Source organism: Dunckerocampus dactyliophorus, chromosome 14, assembly GCF_027744805.1.
Source record: "Dunckerocampus dactyliophorus isolate RoL2022-P2 chromosome 14, RoL_Ddac_1.1, whole genome shotgun sequence".
Lineage (NCBI taxonomy): Eukaryota > Metazoa > Chordata > Actinopteri > Syngnathiformes > Syngnathidae > Dunckerocampus > Dunckerocampus dactyliophorus.
In genome coordinates this window covers 5,557,613-5,574,702 of record NC_072832.1, presented here as the reverse complement: position 1 = coordinate 5,574,702, position 17,090 = coordinate 5,557,613, and the positions used below count along the sequence as shown (strand labels likewise).

The 17,090-nt window shown below is 41.5% G+C and overlaps 1 long non-coding RNA gene across 1 annotated transcript in view; it reads right to left on the bottom strand.

Annotated features, from left to right (window-relative positions):
* Nucleotides 1-17,090, bottom strand: part of LOC129194434 (uncharacterized) — a 119,295-nt gene that overhangs the window by 21,521 nt on the left and 80,684 nt on the right. The window contains exon 4 of the long non-coding RNA XR_008573761.1: nt 5,697-5,961. This is a non-coding gene — a long non-coding RNA (uncharacterized LOC129194434). The remainder of the gene's footprint in view (nt 1-5,696; nt 5,962-17,090) is intronic.

Here is a 17,090-nt window from a genome sequence, read left to right as displayed (position 1 = left end):
ATGAGATAAACAGAAAGCTCATTCTTGGACAAATGGTTGCACCAAAGCTTTTTGGAGATGTCAGATGAAGCTGTCTTCAGGGGAAGTACAGAAAATGTAGTCTGCGGTCATGTCAGAACTAAGGTTCATGCAGGAAGAGACTTATTACAATACAAACTAAAGCAGGTTGCAGTGTTTTTAGCGCTGTTTTTCTGAGAGCAGGATTGCACAAAAAACAACTGAACCAATTTCCACGACACTTTGTGGCAAGGAAAAACACAGTACGTTCGATTTTCGAAGTGCATGGCATTAACTTACGTATGTGTTTTTTTGTTTTTAAGTGCATTGGTTTTCATGTTAGCAACATAACTCAAAAACTACACAGTCAATTTCCCAGAAACTTTGTTGAGGCGTGTGGCGTAGGCTAAGGAACTATCCTAAATCCAGAGTGCCGATCCAGGAGGTTGTTAGTCCTTTCTTAGTCTTGTTTTCTCTAAGCGTTATGGTTTAGTTGAGTTTTCATTCTACTGCGTTTCCATCACAAAGTGTCCCAAAATATCCAACACAGCCTGTCAGTTTCTCCAGTACCGCTTAATTGTGGTGCCGGTCTGCATCCGCTTATTGCTGCCACCTACAGGACTGCTTTTGATTTTGATTTTGATTTGATTTGATGCCATTTTCCTGTGATACACTCCCTGGAAGAGGTGGGCCTGGGCCCAGCATTATTACTCATGCACAAGTCCCCCTGGGTGTGTCATGTAGGCTACGTTCACACTGCAGTACAATACAATTCCAATTTTTCCAAACGTGACCCAGGCATCTTTGGCTACGCTCACACTGCGGGGTATGATGCCCAATTCGACTTGTGACTTCTTAATGTGAACGCAAAGCATCCGGGAAATGACAAGCATGTGCAAAAGCACGACGTCACATGCATTTCCGTGAGTTTACGGAAGTAAAGATCTCTGCAGTGTGCACTCTCCTTAACACATCTGTGGGATTTTCAAGGATTTTGTGCAACGGCAGTCAATATTTTCTTAACCAAATGATTCCCTGTAGAGGATTGGATTAGAGGAAAGATGGCAAGAATTTTGGTATCTATGGCACTTCGTGGAGAACTTGAATATTTTGACTTTATTGCCATAATTAATTTTTTTCCCCAACATTACCGAAAATGATAAGTTTATTTTGTTTTGTTTCTCATAATATTACAACTTAAAAAACATATAACAAAATAATAATAAAAAAATAATATTTCAATGGCATTATTTTTCCTCATATTAGGAGTTTATTCTTGGAAAATTGCAACTTTCTTTCTCGTTAGAATACAATGTTGAATATTTTTAATATATATTGCATTCTGAGAAAATTCGAGTTGTGTTTTTTTTTTTAATTATGACTTTTTCTTGTTAGATTACAACTTTTTCTCTTCATACAGTATTTTAACTTGTAAAATTGCTGCTGTTTTTTTTTGTTTTTTTTTAAGTTTACTTGTCATATTATATTTTTAGAATGCACTGGGGGCCAATTAAAAAAACAGTCGCAAGCTGAAAATGTCCCCTGGGCCGCACTTTGGAGACCACTGATGGAGCCGTAGTCAAAGATATCAATGTTCTTGCCAGCTATGCATAAAATAAAAACAGAAAGACTTGAAATAATCCACAAAGTCAGTAGAAGTGTCCTGTGTTGTATTGTGAACTAATGGCAGACACGAGCCTAAATGCATGCATGAGTGCTCAAGTTGAGGCTGTTGCGATCGCTGTGTCCATCAGACTTGAAAATGCAACAGCATTATTAACGGCTGTTAACAGTGACTGTCCATGGTACCAATGTGACTCGGAAGGTCAGTGTCAAAATGAAATAAAAGATTAAACAAGTTACTTTATCAAACTAAGCTGTTGTTGGACAAGCGTCAGCAAGTTCAACACGACATGGAGGGTCGGAGGATGGAGGGGGGTCGGTCTAGAGTTTTGGTCCTCATCTCCATGGTGAGCCGGCGGGGTTGCCAAGCACAACTGTCTTGGCAACGGCGTCGCCAGGGATACGGGGCTCCCCGTAGATGAGGCTCATTGATTAGAGTTGGAGCTCACCCCAGAGTCCTTGGAATGATTAAACACTGTAGGGTTGTTTTGGAGAGGAGAGGAGGGGGAATGAGGGCCCGGGGAATTGTGGGAAGGACTCTGAGGTCATATTCATTAAGAGGAGGTTGGAGGTCCTGTTCTGAGTCCAAAGTGTATTTCTGTTCCCTTTGTGACTTCATCAGGGAGATGACAACTGGATAACCTTCATGGGAGAGAAAGTTTCCTCTAAGTTTAACAACATGAATGAAAATTCGACCTCCGCAGTGATTTCATCTGAAAAACCTTTGAAGAACTGTTTGGGTTTGTAATGGTTACCTGTGGTTTAAGCTATTTTTAAAGACTACAGTAATACTCCCAGCGCTATCCAGCTACGTTTCAGAAAGCTAAGGACCGGGGGGGGGGGAGTGAACGTCTCCCTTTATTCACTATTATTTTTATTTTGTATATACAGTCATGGAAAAAATTGGTAACAGATTTATTGATGGATAGCCTTTAAGATGAATCATCTCGTTTTCAAGAATCGTTGTGAATTTCGTGCTAAATACAATATTGTTTCCACTTTGAAAGTCAAAGTGCCACAGGAGTAGTTTATACCGTAGGAATCGCTTACTTAGATCTTCCAAACAGTTCCGTGGGCCGGATGAAACTGCAGCGCGGGCCGGATTTGGCCCCCGGGCCTCAGTTTGACACGTTCTCTACTTGATAGGAGCATTCTGCCGTCGAAGACGACTGCCTTATACAATTAAAGTGGTAATGAAGCAATAAACCATATCAATGGTATCAATGGTATATTGCAAATAAATATTTGCAATATCAAAATGTTAATTGACCTGACAAAGCGTCATCATGCATCAGAAGAGTCATTCCCTAAAGGCCTGAAGAACAAATTGGAAGCGTCACACGTGTCTTTGCTTGCACTCGGCCTGAGAGGTCGCGATGACGCTGCTTCCTGAATGGCGTGTCATTGCGGGTTAAATGCACATATTCAAAGAAGTGTTGTGACATAGGCGGTGAGCAGCGTGTCACATCTCCTACTAAGGAGTAACTGACAAGCCAAAGAACAAGTTGAAAGCTTGTCTGCTCCCCTTTAGGTCTTAAATGCTGACCGCTGACCTGACAATTCCACAAGTGGTATCCATGTCTATTTTCCTCATTCAGATCCTGGCCGGTGATGTCATCAATACTGACAAAGTTTACCAACTTTTTTTTTTTTTTTCCAATATTACAATATTGTACAAGCACAAACAAAACACATTATATTGCACTCAAATGGAAAGGATTAACTGCATGTGTTTTTGTCTTGAACTTTGCATGTCCTTTTTGCCATACATTTTTTAAAAACACATTTTTAACAAGGGATGTTAAAAGAAGTAGCACCACTATATGCATCAGCAAAAAAATGATCAAAGGCGTCAGACTCTTTTTCATTGAGGGCCACATCACAGTTATGGCTGCTCTCAGAGGCCCACTTGTACTGTCAATACATATGAATAGAAATATGAATATATCCTCATGATATTATTGTACAAATGCACATGCATTTGATTATTATATTTTTACTAACAAATGAATGGGTAACGTGCTTTGAAAGGAGAAGTGAAGTGAGGATGTCAAGGAGAAAGTAGGCTTTCAAGTACAGTAGTACCTCGCATGACATAAACCTCCTTTTACATAAATTCCACTGAACATAAAGAATTTATGTTAAGTTTTTGCTTCGTATTACAGAAGAAATTCCATATAACGTAAAGCGTCAACACTAACACTTGGTGACGCCTTCTGACACTTCACGCTCTCATTGGCTGATTTTTGGAGCACCGCCTCCGCTCTCATCTCATTGGCTGATTATCGGGGCACCGCTTACGCGCTCATCTCATTGGCCGAGTTATACAGCACGTATGCGAGTGTGTGTGAGAGACAGGCTTGTCCCTTCAACCGCCTTCCTCTTCGTAGTCGCCCTGAAACTAACTTAAACAATTAAGTTAAGTTACAAATTAAAATTTTGCACACAGCATTATCGTGTAGTGCGTGTGCTTTTGTCTGTGAGACCAGCTGACTCTTTGACTCTTTGAGTCACGTTTCGACTCAGGCTAGTCCTCCTCCTTCCTGCCTCCACTTGCGCTCCTAATCAAGACATCTCGTGAACGATAGGATTGTTTTTGTTTTTCAGTTTTATTCATTTACAGTAATCTTATTTATTACCTTATTTTATATTGGAATGTTACTCTACTATGTTTATGCTAATGTTTTCTTATATTTTCCCACCATATTTGGTGGACTTTGAATATTTTGAAGTGCCAAAGGGGTGAGTTTGGGAAGATCTTGGAACGGATTAGGCTATTTACATGTATTTTACGCTTCGTATAACATAAAATCCCTATAACATAAAGGTTCTTGGAACGGATTATTTACGTTGTAGGGGCGTCTACTGTACTTATTTTTATTTGAAAAAATGCTTGGTATATCTTGTTTCATGATCAGATAACATTAAAGTTTTGAAGAACTGCACGCAGAACAATCTTTCTGTCAAAATGACAGAACAAAGAAAAAGTTGAAGTGCATCATTGACACACATCAGTCGTCCACGGTTAATTGGTTCAAGACCCGACTGCGATAACTGAATTGCTGCAAAGTAGGATTCAATATTTATAAATTGAATATTTTTGTGGTTAGAGCATTGAAAAACTGTTTATGACTTTCTAAATATATATTTTTTCGATTATTATAACCCTGTCAACATGAAATAACACACCTATAGCCACCTTCGCACTCCTATTGTTCTTCGTTTACGCCACATTGCTCAACTGTAATGTGCAGGCTACGGGATCACTGCAGGGACACAAGAGATGGCTGCTGCTTTAAATATAGAAAGCTACCGAGCTACTTAGTTAGTCTCCAATTTGTTTATTCTAAACTTAAGAAAGGGTTTCGAATGAAGTGGGAAAGGAGTACAAAGGAAGAAGACAAAAACTTACCACTTCCACAGGTAATGGGAGGACATGTCGGACATGCCACGGCTGATGCCATGCGGTGTGAAGAAAATGTAATGTAAAGTCATGTCTCATCGACGTAACATAACTGACACCTCGTGACCAGAATACTACATACAACTTGTCTTTCAATATTTTTGGACTAATAATAGTCCACAGTCAACCATGAGATAGCAATCATTTACTTTTACAGTCAAATGTTACATAAACATTCACTGTACAGGTCATGTAACTTTTTTTTTTCAATAGTTAGACACTGAATCTGATTGTTTCTATTTCCATTATTTTGTATGGGAATTATGTTTTTGATATTTGATGTGGGTGACTTTTGTGTGCAAAAACCCACAGCTATGCTTTGAAGAAACTCTGAAAACACTACATTTTTTTAACACCACATTTTGCTGCTGTTGATTTTACAGCAATTATGTGGTTAGAGTTTGGCCATGTTTTCACAACGTGCATGAATTTGAAATTCATTTTCTTGTAACCCACAAATTACAGTTGCTGATGCTCTACTAAATTCACTGTATTATCTCTTTTAATACGCTAACAAACGTGAATAGAAAAGACTTGGCTTGCAGAGCTGGGAGTGTTTGCAACCATTCGAGCTGTGCTTTAGTGTCAAAGTGACGTTTGTGTCAAGGACTACCTCAAAAAAGAAGAGCAGAGGAACTTCCTCCTCTTGGCAAGTGAGCAGCGGCGTCTGAGGTGGTGGTGGTGGTGGTGGTGGTGGTGGAGGGTGCTTCGGGATGTCGGGTAGACAGGGTCGAGAGCCAGCACCGGGGACGGGGGTCTTTGTGTGTTTTGTTGGCAGTTGCGACACCCCTCATGGCCCGTGGACACACGCCACAGAGCTTTGTCTACGCTTGGAGGGCGGCCATGAGTCGGGCGTGCAGGTCATCGTGGCGACTGAGCTGTAATACACAAACACACACATAGGTTAGGTAAAAGATGGAGACCGGTGAAGACTTTACACATGTAAAGACATGAGCGTCTTTCACGAAAGAGGTTCTGCAAAATGCCGCATCAGCAACATTTACTGTGGATCAAGGGTGTCCGAAGTGCGGCCTGAGTGCCATTTACAGCTCACTGCTTTTTATTTATTGGTCTATTTATTCTAGAAATAAAATTAAACACAGTCCAAATTTGAACATGATGGAGGAGGATTAGGTCCATGCTGAAAACAACAAAAAAAGTTTAAATAGACCCAAATTCCCCAAAAACTTCACCTTCAAATCAAATGTTTTGTCTGTCCTGGGGGGACGCCACTGAGCGGGTTTTGGGCGGTTGTGTGTTGGACCCACAGAATACGTACACCTTGGCCAGCACATGCATGCTCGCAAGATTTGCAACTATTTCTTATGGAACCTGTAACGCAAAAGTGACTTGTTTTTTTTTTGTTTTGTTTTTTTTTTGTGTGTGTTCATTTCTTGGGCTGGTTTTAGCGTTTTTCATCATATTAATTAAAAGTGAAGAATGTCAACATTACATTTTTCTGTTTGCGGCCCTCTGAAAAAACGTGGACAACTGATTCAGATGAAACTATTATGACCGTGTGTGCTATTTCATGTCGTGGCAGACAGAGTGGAGTTGACTGAGAGGGCGTATGAGGAGAAACTTTGGGTGGACTCGGTTCACCTGGAGATCAGGAATGTGTTGAGCGGTCGTCCTCCCCCCTGCAGTGCATCTTTCAACCCTCAACTATGCCAGGATCTTGGAGGAACAGAGCATCCGTTGACAGCAGGCGCTCCTCCAAACACATGCTTTTCATGCCCTGTGGAGGCCCCCCTGTACAGGAGAGCCTCCTATCTCCCCCCACAGCCAAGCCTCTCTCTATCCACTGCAATCAAAGACAGCTTCATTATCTGCTGACTAATTTGCCCCCGAGATGACTCACAGGTAATGGCAGTGCAGGTTTGTGCTGCTCCTGGGACTTGAAGACCCTGACAAAGGGCCCTCTCAGGGTCATGGGTCCTCCCTCCCTCCCTCCCTCCCTCTCCGACCTGCATGGAGGGAGAAAATGTGGAGTCTCCTCAGCAGGAAGGGAGCCAGCATTGGGACAGGCGGTGATACAACGTTTGAATGCCCCGACCGGGGACACACCGTCGTGCCTCTCCAATTAAATTATCCACTTGACAAAGGCGAGGCCTGAGGAACTGACACTTCCATTGAGAGTGTGTCAGCAGCTTTGTGGGCAGCGACAATTTCCATCTCTGCAAAAATAGATTTGCTCCCGAGGGGAGCAACAATAGCAAGGCAATCCTTCTAATGTTTTTTTTTTTTTTTTTTTTTTTTTTTTTTAAGGAGATGAAAATAGGGATGAGAGCTGGGGATTTGGATGGTTTACTTACAGCGGCGCAGGGAACTGTCGCTCGGAAGTGATAATATATCTGACAAAGTGGGAAGTTATTTGCGCGGGGTACAAGTTGAAATCACGCAGGACACAAGAAGACTTGGCAAGAAAATAATGAAAAACACTTTAGCCATTTAGCAGGGAAAAGCCCTCGTGAAATGACAAAGTCTCGTGCTTCTTGTTGCAGCTTGTCTCAGCGAGGACTCGACACAAGTCTCACTTAAACACTCGGCTCCATCACAGTGGCGATTCCTGCGTCTTGAAGGACTCGATTAAACACCTTTGCCTTGAGCACTCAATAATTTGCCATAATAAAAAAAGGCATATTGTTTATACCAGGGTGCGCCTTCCCTCACTGACGTCGGGTCCTCGTCTACTACCCGAAAAACTGAATGTCTGGAGTATATTTTCGAGAGTTCACTTTAGCACTTTTCCACCGAAAGATCAGGAACTTTTAGTTCCTGGTAACTATATAGTTACTGTCGAACTACAGTTTCTGGAAGTAAAAGGTTCCTGTGCCCCCTGTGGTGGCACAGGTATATAAACAGTGTAAATAAACAGTCAATATTAGGTCAGATTTGTTTTTTATTACAGTGTCAGTAAATAAAATAGAAAGCAAAAATATACAAAGCAAGAAAAATCAGTGTTCTGACGTTTACAAGAAGCCAGGAAGGGTTACAGCTGTGTCTATGGGTTAGGAAGAACTCTTTCAGCCCCGAGAGGAACCTCTTTACCAGGTAGATTTTGGTGGAAACGTGGGGGGTATTTCAAACTAGCAGGGTACATACTGTAGGGAAGGCCCTGTGGTGGATAAGAAGCTTTTTTTGACCATATGAATGAAAAATCTATTCATTTAGCCTTCAAACATAAGAGAAGTTTAGAGAAGTTGAAGCATAGCACCGGGGTGTCCAAAGTGCGGCAAAAGGGCCATTTGCAACCCGTGGCCGTTTTTTTGTTGGCCCGCTGTACATTCTAAAAATATAATTTAACAAGAAAACTTTTTTTTTTTTTTAAACAGAAAAAATTTAAAAATCTGCAGTAACTTTACAAAAATAAAGTCAAAATATTAAGAGAAAAAAGTTATAATCTAACAAGAAAAAGTCACCGTCTAGCCGCCCGTCTTGTTGACGGTCAAAACACGTTTTTATAGTTTTACAGTTCCAGTTTTACGTGCATAAAACAATGCTAGATGCATACAAATGATGAATGAAAGGGATAAATGAACATTTAAGGTTACTTTTACCTTCACTGAACACGCGACTCTTCCCAAAGACACGGTGTGGCAGCGAGATCAAGCACCACCACCTTCCTGTTTTCCCATGAGTTATTTCTTGAATTCAGTAGTGTTGTTCACATTCTTCATCAAAACGCTGGCACTTGCAACTTTCTTTGGTTCTATTTTTGGGTTGCTGAGGTGAGAAACACTATTGAATTCAAGAAATAACTCATGGAAAAACAGGAAGGTGGTGTCCGTGTGGTGTCTCGTTGCCACATCGTGTCTATGGGAACAGTCACGTCAAGAATCACGGATTCAATGGAGGTAAAAGTCAACGTAAATGTTCATTTATCCCCTTCATTCATCATTTATATGCATTAGGAATAGTTTTATGCACGTAAAACTATAATTGTAAAACAGGCTTTGTGTTAACATTTTTGTCTTTCTGGATTTACATTAATTTTTATGGGAAATTTTGATTCTGTGAACATCTGTTTCGGTTGGAGTTGGAATGAACGAATGATGCTAACCAAGGTTCCGCTGTACCTGTAATAGTTGTTTACCCGTTTCTTCTACATTGCTATAAATTACTGGAAAGTCACAGACTGTGGAAAGTAAGTACATGGAAAGTTTTCAATCCAGTCTAAGTGTGCATTGTTCATGCTACATGTCACAGTCTGACAGCTAGATCCATTTAAAGAAGACGACTATAGATGGTACTATAAGAGAGCCCAGTGGACCATCTTTGTCCAATGAGCGTCACCAGAGGGTCCAAGCCACGGCAAGAAAGAGCCAGAGGACATAAAAGGAAGAAAGAAATCCTCTCCTTTTGTCTCGCTTTCTGGGTCAAGGCCTAATTGATTTCCTGATTAGTCGTCCATCAACCTAAATCACCAACCTGCTTCCACACCTGAGACAGACGCGTGATCGCCTCCTTGAAGGATCCATCAAAGCCGAGCAGCTTATTTAACTCTTTAACCGCTCTATTCCTTAAAACTCCATGAAACGTGCTGTCAGTAATATCAAAAATGTGAATTAGGAAAATCCTGCTTCTCTTTGACTGCTGTTTTCCCGTGAGGGATCTTGACACTTGTGATTATTTGTCTGTCGAGTACAGGCCTCAATTAACACATGAATTTTATTTTTCATTTGCGATCATCAAGGGAATTTTCCGATGACACTGGAAATTAGAGGGCGAACATGTTGAGTTGCTTGTGTCACGCGTGCGTCTCATTTGTCATTTGCTACGGCGCTGCAATTATCTCCCCCAAAGCACAATGTGGCTATCATTTCCCCAAACTGCCAAATTATCTCTTAGCGGGGAGACAAACTTGTGATCAAACTTCAACAAATGGACGCTTTCATTCATTCTCAAGCTAGCTAACAAGCTATAGCTACATTATTTATGGCACTACTGAGTGGCTATTGAGTTAGCTAGCAAGTTACGGAATCAGATTGATACACATCGGGTGACTTTTACCAAAAAGTTAGCTGGTTTAACGATATATGAATAACCACACCTCTGCAAAGTGCCATAATTACCCATATTGTGATTAACATCAATTTTTGGATCAGTCTTTGATATTTTCTAGAACCTGTTGGAAACGTATCTTGTATTTTTTTCCCCCAAGTGCTCTGACTATTTTTTTTTTGTCAAGTTATATGCACAACTGGTCCTCTCTCACAATTCCTGGATCCAGACGGTGATCCGGATCACCCCCAAAATGTTATCAGTTCTTCCATATTCCATTTCTGACAATTCCTGAAAATTTCATCCAAATCCATGCAGACCTTTTCAAGTTGTTTTCAACACAAACAAACAAACTAACGAACAAACAGATAAACGCCGGCAAGAACGAGGGCAAAAACTCCGGCTGCGCTTGGCGGAGGTAATAAATACATTTCGAACAAAACTACTTAAGATTGAAAGAGTCGGATAGTGAGACGCCATGTGAGCAATCGTTGCTACACAGTCGTCCCTCCTTTATCGCGGTTAAATGGTTCCAGCCCCGACTGCGATAGGTGAATTTCCGTGAAGCTGGATTCAATTGTAATAAATGGAATACTGTATGTTCGTATTTAGGGCATAGAAAAACGGTTTTCATTGGGCTACCCTAGATTTTTATTTGTCGTCATTGTACCTGATGTGAGCAAAAAAAGCAATTCAGGTGTATGACGTAGTCACTTTCCTTAATCGGCAGCTTATGCTACCGAGTGATGCATGTCAGGAACTATTGTTTGCTCTTGGCTCAGGTCAGTGCTTTTCCTTCAAATGTGCCGTCATTAAGGGAGTATTTTGGTGCGATGGTGGTAACTCGATACAAGCGAATGATGCTGACCGCTCCCCACCAGACTAAAGCCATAGCTGCAATTGCACTACTTACGGCATAATTCCACCAAAGTGGAGCCATCATCGACTCATTTAGCCGTCCAGTCCTGTCAGGGCTTCTCTAGCCTCATGACATCATTCAAGCTGAATATCCCTCTGGCAGACGTGTGCGTCCGAAACACTCGAAACGGGTATCGCGTTTCGAAAACAATGTTTTCAAACGGAGCAAATGGTCGCTGTGAGATGCAGAAAGCGCCCGACGCCTAATTAAAATGGTGGAGCTTTGCAACAAAGCACCCCTCTGGAGTGGACTGATTTGCGGCGCTGTGTAAACAAATTGTGTTTAATTTTACATGAGTATTTGCTTGGCGCCGTAAGAGTGCGGCCGTGTCATTAATAAGCCAGACTTGCTCATCAGACTGTAAATGGCTGGCTTCATGTATAAAATATAAGAAGAATGAGAGCGGGCTTGTTTTGCTAAAGAGGACCAGAATGGGCCTCGTGCGTCCTCAGATGGAATTTATGGTGCACGTCAACACCTGGACTTGACGGTACTATATCATGGCACCACTACCTGATGACATGATGAAGCACTTTGGTTGGTGGCCCATCCCTGGACACTTTCAAACAGTCTGGAGAGCGTTACGTCCTTTCCTTGTGAAATTGAATACGTTAATCATTGCCTTTAACAAGACAACTGTCCCAAAACTACAGATGCATTATGGCCAAATCTTAATATGTCCGCTTTGTACTAAATCAAACAATAACTACTCCTTTTTATGGACCCAGATTGATGGCAGAATATCCCTACTGGCCCAATAACCATACATCTAACGGTTTAAAAAAACAATAAAGTACTTGCTGGCCCCATGTGCTGCTGACAGAAAAACAGAAATAAGGCAGCGATTTATATTTAAACTGACCAGTACATATTAGACGGGGGTCACAGTCGCCTACCCCTTCAGACATTTGACTTGAAGCCATGTACCCCCTACTCCTGCACACTTAAAAAACACAAACCATTTTAAATGGTCATTAAATTGAAAAATTAAGCAGGCTTAATTGGTTAAGTAACTTCATAGTACGTAAGTAATTCTGGTTGAAAAATGTGTATTTTGAATGGTCAAACTTGGATAAGTTTTACACGAGCAATGATAAGTAAATAAGATGTGAATTTCTATTGGAGCTGAATAAAACATCCAAGTATCGGTCTTACATACATTTTATTTCAGCCGGATGTTGGCATCCTTCCGTTTGAACGAGTTGAACATGAGCTTCACTTTTGTCCACTTAAAAGGGAAACTAAAATACATACAAGCAGCAATAAAGCCTCATTTTCAGGGGAATGTCCACTCTCTCATCCCGACACGCACATACATTGACAGGTTTTCACAGTGCGGGGGTTGAAACACCAAGATATCTTACACCCTCATGATTAAACACAACATAATCATCAAAGTTACTTATTCATATAACTCACACAGAGCAATGAAGAACTTCATGCCGTGTCTCCTTCCTTCTTTCTGCTCTGACTGTGCGCTCTGTGCTATGAGGCGTTCAGGTGCACTCGTAATTGTGAGCGTTAGGTGCTAATAGTTTTTCATTTTTATGCACGTACCCCCTTTGCCAATAGGATGTAGACCAGTCGATAGTTGCATGTTAATAAGACAGCCAGTGACTGCATAGAATCTCTGCAGCCACAGGCCATGCAGGATGGCTGGACCTGATGGCGCACCATGTACAGCACTACTCCACACAGGAACACTCAATGCGAGGGCAATGACTGACACGTACACTGACCAATGAGGAGTGAGCGACATAACCAACCAATGACTGGTGCCACATGTGGCCACATGTGAACTGACCAATGATTTAACAGTGAGGGATGTGATGTCGGCTAATGACGACAGTCAAGGAACTGACCAATGTTTGTTTACACAGTGAGTGACAAGCTGGCCAATGACTGACCAATGAAGAGCGGGTAACACAACCAACCGAGTATACAGGTGAAGGGTGGAATGGAGAGCGGAGTGATGGACTTGCACACCGATGCTTTGGGTAAGTACTGCATGAGGGGGGCTGTAACTTTCGAATGTGTATATCCCGCCCTCGTCCTGCGCCGATGTTGCAAGCCACACCCCACGTAACACACACGCAGGCGCATTCATTATGTTTGTTGCCAGCTGGCAATAACAATTTGGCAAAGTTTAGCTGCTAACATTGCAGGCTATATTGCTGGATTGCTCTTTTCCAGCATGGGTCACACAAGCCGATGCCCCTCCACACGGTGCAGTGTCAGTGTAAAAAAATAAGACGACGAAACGAGATGCTGTTGAACGCTATGATGTCCTAATTGAGAGATGCGGTGAAATGGTTGTAGGCTGTTTTTAATTCATGGTTCACTCCACATCCTCCTCACCATCATACATGCATGCACGCACGCACGCACAAGCACTCACACACACACTAACCCTGTGGTTTGGATCATGAATAAATTGAATAAGCTCTTACTAAGCTACTAAATACAGCCGTGGTGTCACGCTACAGTGAGTCGAGTGAGTTCATTTGTAATTGTTGCTTCTCGCAGACGCATGCAGCTCAAATCCAAATATTGACATTGTGATGCTGCAAAGAAACACACAAGGTAAAGGTTATACTGTATAAGCTACAATTGCATAACTATTGTGATTGATTCATGTTCATATAACACCACTTGTTAATTAAAGCTCCTAAACAAAAACTGTAAATTAAAAAAAAAAAAAGATCTCTCAGTTAGAAAATTAGAAAGAACACGTAAAATGAAAAAACAATAAATAATAAAACAAATAAAAATACATATTAACTATTGAATAATAAAGAAATATAATGAAATAAATAATATGGATGATAAATGATTAATGTACATTCAAGGGTCACTGACATGATTTTTCAACTTTGCTTAGATATGTTCTACATTGTTTTTAATTATGTTCTACGTTGTTCGTTTGTGTCGCACGCTGGTCTAGTGGTTAGCATGTTGGCCAACACAGTAACAGTCTGGAGATTGGGAAGACCTGGGTTCAATTCTCCCTTGGACATCTCTGTGTGGAGTTTGCATGTTCTCTCCGTGCTTGTGTGGGTTTTCTCCGAGTACTCCGGTTTCCTCCCACATCCAAAAACATGAATGTTAGCTTAATTGGCGACTCTAAATTGTCCATAGGTATGAATGTGAGTGTGAATGGTTGTTTGTCTATATGTGCCCTGCGATTGGCTGGCGACCAGTCCATGGTGTACCCTGCCTGTCGCCTGAAGTCAGCTGGGATAGGCTCCAGCATGCCCCCGTGACCCTAATGACGAGAAGCGGTATAGAAAATGGATGGATGGATGTTCGTTTGTTCATAAAAATTCAATTTTTGTAAATGTCGGGCGCCATTTTGGTCTCAACTCCTTTGAAAAGGGCCGTTTCCCAAGTGATGTCAGCAAAGGCGCAGCTCTCAGCTAACGCCTCGTAAACATCTTTGCCGACATCACTGCAAGAAACTCACCTTTTCTGCGACGGTCAGTGAACATTTCTCCTGCCATTTCTCCTACTATAAATGTAATTGTTGCATATTTACCCTGTGCTTTTAAAAAACGAGCAGCGTTGAACATAATTGCAAACAATATAGAATATATTTAAGCAAAGTTGATCAATCATGTCAGTGACGCTTCAAAAGAACACATTCATTAATAGATTCACACAGCCCATTAGCATGAATTACATACTATATGGAATTCTGAATGGACAAAAAAAATGAAACTGTAAATACCTCTGTGTTACCATCGGATTTAATTTAAAAAATACCACAAACTCCCAAAGGTGGCACCCTCCAGAAATATGGCAGATGCACCGCACTGAAAACAATACATTTTGTCATTAAATTGTTATATTTTGCTACAGGAACGTTATATTGTTCCACAGAAACTGGAGAAATGCTATAGTTGAATAATTTCATGATGTTTTCATCAATTAGAATACACAGTTTTATCAAAACACAGTGTGATTTTCGACTAAAATGTATTACTTTTTGTACAAAAGGAAGCTTAATTACCACCTTAAATCTGATGTCTGGTGCTAAAATATGCAGCATGGAGAGTAATGCATTGAATGAAGAATGTCAGAAAAGCACAGAAGTGCACTTCCATTAGATGCGGCCGAGTGAAAAAGACACAAACAATGTGGATTTTCAGATTTTTTTCTTCATTTGAATGCAGGCCTTCCCTAAAGCTGGGGGTTAATCATATGAATATTTTAGCAGACATCCATTAATTTGGTTGTAGCGCTGCCAGCTTACCCGATATAACCCATTTTCCTGTTTCCAGCGTATACTTCAGTGCCATCTAAAGAGACCCTGAAACGCACTTAAGAAGAAGAAGGAGTTCATTGGCCGTGATGCTTGCTCCTATTTCAGTGGACAGATCATTTAAGGTGGGGTGGGAGGAAGGGGCGGGGGCTTGTATTGTTGTCTTGGTGCAAAGTCATGTTCGTCTCTACAAGGACGGGCGCCGTGCAGGGAAGATGAAGTGAAAATGAACAACAAGGAGGAAGTAACTTCTTTTGAGCGGTTGATTGTGTGTGTGTGTGTGTGTGTGTGTGTGTGTGTGTGTGTGTGTTATAGCAGGGTTCAGTGTTTGATCCCAGGCTGTAAAATGGATTATCTGGTGGCAGCAGGGTGAAAGGATAGCAGTGTGTGTGGACAGCACAAGAGTAGGTTATTGTTGGGGGGGGGGGGGGGGGGGGGGGGGGGGGGGTCCCCTGAGGAGATGTTGTCTTAAGCAGCTCTCTGTGTCTCGGACTAATGCTCACTTTGTCACCCAAACAGGGCGGGAAAGCTAATCAATAGCCTTTGATAGCGACTATTAAGAGTTATAACAAGCTTTTTCCTCACGCTGGGCTGCTCGGCTAGAAGAGGAGAGACCGTGGGGGTCGCATGCGGCCTTTCTTTACATGCTCTGTTGCCGCATTGGAGCGCTTTAAAGCAGGGCTGTCCAAACTTTCTCCAACGAAGGGTCGCGACTGAAAAACATCAAAGGATGCAGAGGCCATTTTCCATCCATTTCTTATACTGGTTGTCCTCATTGGGGTCATGGCTGAGCGGGAGCCTATCCCAGCTGACTTTGGACAAGAAGTGGGGCACACCCTGAACTGCTCGCCAGCCAATCGCATAGCCCAATCACCGTAAAATCTGGTACACACCTTTAGGAGGCTGACAAGCACGTGTGTAAAATTTGAGCTACGTGGTTGAAAAACATGGCCACCATCAAGCAAAACATGACTTGGGAATTAATTGGCCATAAGTCATTGTCCATTTAATGATTCTAAGACTTTGAGGATCAAAGTATCTGTATCATATGTGGAATGCTAGCATGTCTTCCAAAGCATTTAGAGCACAACCCATCGGGGGGCGCCACAAATGTCATTTACGATCATGTGGAAAAACTTTGGACGCCCCATTTTAGCATCATACACCCCTCTTAATTCTTCCATTTCCATTTCCATTCATTCTCATATGCATCAAAAGTAATTCATCTTTACGGGATCTTCCTGGTTCTTCCTTCACCCCTCTCAAAAGTTTGGCAGTAATTTGCTAATTAGTCTTGGCATAACTAATCGCTAGGATGCGCCGCTAGTTCTCAACATTAGCCAGTGGTTGTTGACTAGCACAACATAGTTGTGTTCATATCCTACTAATGTCAATATTGGCTCTAAATATTAACAATCAATAATGCCCTCACCAAATTAAATCTAATTAACAGTCTTTTTAGTTCGTCGCATCTTTTGAATAATTATTCTGCGTACGTTTTAATTGCTGTTTTCAGTCATTTCTAATTCACTCATTCAATCCAAAAGGCACCTCTCTCCAAATGTAATTCCCCACTTGAAAACACGAATCACCGTATTTAACACAACGTGGAACAGGGTGGGGGAGATTGCTCATTGACGAGAAGAAGAAAGAGTCTGTTGGAGATTGGAGAGCCTTATCAGGATGCATTGTGTCATGCAAGCGTACTTTTCTATTAAATTAAAAATCATCTATCTGCTATTTATCCACTTCAGGATGACCTTGGAGAAAGTGCGTGGTTTGGTTTAATGGCATCAAGCACGGGAAAACCTGATTTCACGCAG